General features: G+C 41.5%; 1 pseudogene; it reads left to right on the top strand.

The window, feature by feature from the left end:
* The first annotated feature begins 3,163 nt into the window (after positions 1 to 3,163).
* On the top strand, positions 3,164 to 4,399 carry LOC138828781 (CCA tRNA nucleotidyltransferase 1, mitochondrial pseudogene; annotated as a pseudogene).
* The last annotated feature ends 2,243 nt before the right edge of the window (positions 4,400 to 6,642 follow it).

The following is a 6,642-nucleotide window of genomic DNA, read 5'->3' as shown; positions in this document are numbered from 1 at the left end:
TTTTTTTGTTTTTTTTTTGTGTGTTTTTTTGGGGGGGGTCCAGTCCTGGGGCCTGAATTCTGGGCCTGGGTGCTGTCCCTCTGCTCTTCAGTTCAAGGCTAGCGCTCTACCACTTTAGCCACAGTGCCACTTCTGGATTTTTTCTTTTTGCTTATGTGGTGCTGAGAAATCGAACCCAGGGCCTCAGGCATGCAAAGCAAGCACTCTACCACTGAGCCACCTTCCCAGCCCATCGTTCATTTTTTTTTAATATTGTACAAGTAACAAATGGAATTTCTGCTACCCAAAGTATATTGTTAGCAACATGAAAAGACAAACTATGGACATGGAAACATTTGTACAAATAGATACAAATAAATATAATATGGCATACCATGAGATAAACATGTCTGTGGTAAAGATGGTAGCATCCTTTAAATTCTATTCTTTCTTCCATTAGAATTCTCCTACCCTGGGAACAGTCAAAAACCACATTTCTCAGCCCCCTTTCAAAGAGAGGAAACTAGTTATAAGTTCTCATAGAAGTCTCTTCTGGAATCATGTTCCAACTTCTCCACTTGCACTAACAACACCATATATGTGCTCTTGCTCCAAGGCACTTGGAACACAGGTAGTCCATAATGCAGACTGAACCATGAGACTAGAACAGAAGACGAAAGAAAACAAAGGGAGAAATAACTAAAATGCCTGATGGCTGAGAGCAGGAATGCACAGGAAATGTTATAACCTAAGGAAATTACTGTAGAATAAAAAGCATCACTAAATTCATAGAGTGTGCAAATGATAAAGGGGTGACATTAATCAAAACTCATTGTATTCTTAAACTGCTTTATTGAATGGCAACTCCTTTGTACAAGTAATTAAATAAAAATATTTTAAAATGAAAACTGTAGAAAAATATGTAGCTGATTAATATACCATCAAGTGGATACACATCCAAACAAACACACCCATACTTAGTCCAGAAAGACCTTCCAGAATACCTCCACATGCTCCATAGCAAAAGCATTGTACCCTGCCAACATCTCCTAACAAAATTTGTCACTACTCTATTGACTGAGCTGTGTCCACTGTCATGACTGCCTTTGAAGTTTTACTGTCTAGGCAAGTGCCAATGGCTTACACTTATAAGCCTACCTTCTTGGGAGGCTAGGAATAGGAAGATCATAGTTCAAGGCAATCCCAGGAAGAAATCCCTTTCACAACCTATAGCTGAGCAGTGGTATGTACCTGCCATCTTACACAACACAGGAAAGTGAGTTTGGAAAATATCAGTTCCAGGCCAGCCAGGGCAGAAAAGTTCTTCAGACTCCATCTCTATACAGGTTAGTCAGACATGATAGTATGTATCTGTGATGCCAGCAATGATGGGAAACTTAAGTAGATGGATAGTCACTCAGCTGTATGCCTAAGCTGGAAGAGAGCCAGAACTTAAAAGAAAGAACCCTGTGTTTAGCTCATATTTCAGAGGCCTCAGTCCATCCTGACAGGGAGAACACATCAGAGCAAAGCAACTTGCAGCCAGAAAGCAAAGAAAGAAAGGGACTAGGACAAGAGATAGCCTCAAGGACGTACTCCCAGTGACTTATTTCTCCAGCCTAGACCCACCTCCATTTCCTCCCCAGAGAGTGCGACCAGCTGAGGACCAAGCCTTCAATACATCAGCCTAGTAATGGGGTCATTTCATATTCAGACTGTGATATCTCACCCTTTGCTTCCAAAAGTTCATGTCCATCTCATAATGCAAACTGCATTTGTCCATCTCCACAGGTTCCCCAAGTTTTAATAGTTCCAACATTATTCAAAAGCCAATTTCAAAGTCTCCTCTAAGACTCAAGAAAAACGCTGTTCCCTGAACCCCTAGGAAATCAACAAACTACATACTGCCAACATACAATGGCACAAAGTAAATATATTTCCAAAAAGGAGGAATGAGGGGGTTAGAGGTGTGGCTCCAATGGTAGAGCACCAGCCTGTGATCACAAAGGGCCAGGTCCTGAGTTCAAGTCTAGTACCAGGAAGAATAAAGTACCCAAAAGGAAAGAATTGGTCTCCAGAAAGAAGGTATGGACCAAAACAAGACTTAAATCCAGGAAGATAAGCATTAAATGCTGTAGCTGATGTCACCATCTAGGGGATACAGTGGCATCAGAAGTTTTCTTGGGAAACCCTGTCCTGGTGGACTTGTCATTTGCTGCCTACCTAGCCTCACTCTTGCTCTGACTGTGCTCATGTTCCTTGGCATCTACAACTTCCTATCCACTGACTTGCCACTGTTTCACACATCATCTTCTGAAGGGCTAATGCAGAGACTCAGAACCTATTACACACTGCTTAGCTTCCCAGGCCTTGCCTTGAAGACTGGGTAGAAGCATCCATGAGACCATAATTTCAGCTTTTTGCATGCCTGCAAAACCAGTGCAAAAAGGTTCAAACTTTTCAGTTCTGCATTTTACTCCCCGATTCTGTGAACTAGGCTAAAAGCAGGCAGTTACGCCATATGACAGTCTGAATGCTAAGATGCCTTGAAATAGTCTTTATCAGAATAATTAGTCCTGTTCCTCTAAGTTCAACCTCCACAAAGTCTCAGAGCAATGACAAAATACAGACCAGTTGTGTTGGTTATTGCTGTGATTATCTGGAGGTCTAGTTTGTTCTCTGGAGTCCTGCTCCACTCCTCCTTCCCCTAAAGTACCCCCAAAGTCTGCCCTTCGGGAGGGATAGGAAAATGTACTTTTTTTTACATGATGTTTGATGTGGGTGGGGCTTGAACTCAAGGCCTGGCCCTCTTGCTTGGCTGGGGTTGAGCCACCTCTAGAAAAGGAGGTGAGCCTCTGGCACTTGATGAATAAAATCGCATCTCACCGCCACCTGCAGAGAAGTGTGGTGGGCATGCAGGGGAGTGTGCTGGGTGTGCAGGGAAGAGTGGTAGGTGCACAGAGATGTGTGGTGGAAGCGCAGGGAAGTGTGGTGGGTGCGCAGGGAAGTGTGCTGGGTGTGCAGAGAAGTGTGGTGTGCTTGTAGGGAAGTGTGGTGGGCGCAGAGGGATGTGTGGTGGGTGAGCAGGGAAGTGTGGTCGGTGTGCCCACGTGCCCACCTGGCAGATATGTGTGGCCACTTCTCCAGATGCAGAGGCTGCTGTTTCCTGGGCAGGCAGGACAGGATGCAGGCTGGAGAAAGCTCTGTCTTGAAATGGCAGTCTCCAGGATTCCAGTCCCTTTTCACGGGAGGATTGAAGAGTCTGATAGAATTATTTGTGAAAGAGAATCAAGAGCTGAGAACAGCAAGAGGAGCGGTGAGGGATCTGCCGAATGGGGTGAAACTTCAAGATGTCCATTTTGCCACCAAAACCCAAATGAGGGAGATGTTTCTGTCAGGTGGCATTCGGATGACCAACAAAGGAGAGAAGCAGGGAACCATCATGGCTATGCTTCGTGAAGGCAATTTTGAAATTACCACACTGAGGATAGATGTCACAAGTGACGGAAGACATGCCTAGGTAGAATTCACAGCTGCCCGGCAGAAGGATGCCGAACACAGAGACCTCACTATAAACTCCATGTTTCTAGGCCTTGATGGTTATTGACTCGATTATTTTAGTGGCTATGAAGATTTTAAAAAAAATAAGAAAGTTACGGTTTGTAGGACACACACATCAAAGAATACAAGAAGATTAACTTCGGATTGTAAGCTACTTCAGGTTTGATGGTAGAATTGTGGAAAAACTTGGTAAACATGATGCTGAGACTTTGGAAGCAATCGCAGAAAATGCAAAAGGCTTGGCTGGACTATCAGGAGAGTGCATTTGGGTAGAACTGAAAAAAAATTCTTTTTGGTAAATGTGTAAACGACTTATTTCACCTGATCTATGATCTTGATATGGCTCCTCATAAAGGTTTACCCACAATTGCAAGTTTATAAGAATATAGTGAAGTCAGTGAAAATGTTGATACTTGCTAAGCAAAGCGAAGGCCCATCTTGGCCTCACTGCGGAAAGTACAAGATGATGTCACAAAATGGGATTTGAGGTTGAAGATTTCACAAGAAGAGGAAAAACATTGGCTTATTTAGAGTTAAAAATAGGAAAGACTTAGTTACAGCATCAGATCATTCAAAACCATTGAAACCCTATCAAAACTTCATTGTAGATTCCAGAGAGCCAGATGGAAATGCCAGAGTATGTGAGCTGCTGAAGTACCAGGGTGAACGCAGTCTCCTCATGGAGATGTAGTAGTGGTCCCTGCACACTTCCCTATGAGCGGACCTGACATTAGAAAAGTTGGCATTTCTTCCAGGAAGGAAATTGGTGCTGTGTTACAGCAACTGCAAGTACAGTGGGAAAAAAAGTGGCTGCCAAATGGAAAAAGAGGAATTCCTAAGTTACATAAAGAAGACCTAGAATGAAGAGCTGGTTCTCAAAACGATAAGACTGGTCAACTTTGCCTGTCTATGAGATTTAAGAAGCTACAGCAGAGTTAAGAGAGAATCCATTAAGAAAAATCTTCTTGCTTTGTGAAACTATTTCAGGCACTGACTGAAATGGAGTCTACCACCTCTCAATCTGATTTTATCAAAGAATCCTAGAATGTTTTTGGTGTAGGTTCTGACTTAACTGTCTATTCTTTTCAAATAAAAAATGGTTTTACATAGGGAACAACTAGGATTGACCTTAAATGTAACTATTTTTCTGGGTGGTGTATTCCTGTAATCCTAGCTACTTGGGAGGTGGAGACATAAGGAACTTAGTTTGAGGCTAGTTGGCAGTTAGTGAAACCCTGTCTCAAATGCAAAATATAAACAAAAGGCTGGGGTGTGATTCACGTAAAACAGCACAAATAAAAAAAAGAAAAAAAAAGATGCTTAATACTATGTGCATTGAAATAAATGGGTTACTTTGTACACTGATACATTTCATTCTTTACCTGAATTCCAAAATTAACTTGTACCTATAATTGTTGGTAAATCTATGTAAAACATCTATCAGTTATTTCCAGGGTGTCATTTATTCATAGTGGCTTTGTTCTAGCTATCTATGTTTTGGTATGGAGCTGTAATTTGTCTGTCATAAGGATTTCATATGTGTGTGTAACCTGGAGAAGTTAACTTGTAAAGACTTTGGTGTATTATTTTAGTAAAATATTACCTTTGGTTTTGGAAGGTGAGTGGGTTTATATCAGATTTTAATGAGATAGTGATAATACTGCTTTTTTAAGGAAGCATAATTTATTTTCACTTATTAAAATAATACAACTGACACACACACACACTCACATAAACACACACACACAGAAATAGGTCGTCCAAAGAGTGAACCAATGCAATAGTTATACTCACAAGATACTATGTTGGAAGTGAATTTTACAACATGGAGGGGCAGAGAAATAGGGGCATAAGGGGTAGCAAGAGAAAATGAGAGAAAAGGCTAACTATGTTCAACATGAATTGTACTCATTTCCATTCTTATGTAACTGTAACCCTCCTGTACATCACCATCACAATAAAAAATAATAAACATAGGCAGTCAAAAAATAGGATGTTCAATAAGCATCACCACATACATTATGCTGCATTTGATGTCATTGTCCCACAATTCTTCAGCTACAAAATCCTCTGTTGTGCTCGCTTTCATGTGTGTACCCCACTGATGACTAAAGCAAGCCTTGCTAAGTGGTATGTGACTGAATTTATAGGCACTAGAGGAAGCTGAAGTACAATTTTGACCATATGTGATTTTGTCTTAAGCACTAACTCTATTTAGATTCTAAAGTTAATCTATTTTATTAGTTTGATTTTAATGAGTTGCTGAGTTACGGATAACACCCTAGAAACGGCAAGGCAGAAAAACAACCTGCTTTGCTTCACTAGCTTTCAGTTATTCCTTTTTTTCATCAGTTTCAGAGAACAGATTTGAGCAACTTACACCCAATTACTCTACAGCAGACACCCCTTCTGATGTATGGTTGCCTTGCAGTTGAGTGTTTGCTCGTCAGGAATCCGGAAGTAGCTCAAATCTATTGCAGCTACCATCCCTGCACTTGGGCCTGAGGAGGGAACCATGGAAATGGGAAGTTAAAAACTATACTCTGAGAGTATCCTAATCCTGCCACTTGCTGAACTTGCACCAATGGGGAGCCAGAAAGTTGGACGATGAATGCAAAGGCCCCCAACACTTCATTTCCCTTGCCTCCAGTGGTGGCATTATAAACAAACTCTCTTGTATATGGCAAAACTTTCCACTTCAGAGATCCACATATTGTGCAGTAGGCCTCCTTCATATATGAAGACTGGGAAGGAGAAGTGGCAAAAAGTCAACATAAATCAATGATAGTGTCCTTTGCTCAAGTCTTTTATATTCAATGGTGCCCAAAGCGCCAAGGACAATGTTTTTAGAGCTCCACAAATTGTACTATTCCAAAACTTCAATGTCTGGCTTTCTAGCTTCAATACTCATAAGTTAGCACGTGAGACTCTATAGCCTATCAACCATTCACTATTCAGGGAAAGGTAAAGGAGGGGCCTAGTTCAGAGACAGTATCCAGGCAAAAAGGCCACACAGTGCAAATGAACAACTAAAGGGAAACTGATGTTGGGCCAGGATGTCACCTTAGGCTGGACACTGGAACCACAGGAAAGAAAAATACC

Source organism: Dipodomys merriami, unplaced genomic scaffold (assembly GCF_024711535.1).
Source record: "Dipodomys merriami isolate MVZ:Mamm:240054 unplaced genomic scaffold, mDipMer1.0.p SCAF_164, whole genome shotgun sequence".
Lineage (NCBI taxonomy): Eukaryota > Metazoa > Chordata > Mammalia > Rodentia > Heteromyidae > Dipodomys > Dipodomys merriami.
Note: the sequence above shows the minus strand (reverse complement) of the source record. Positions and strands in the feature narration are given on the sequence as shown.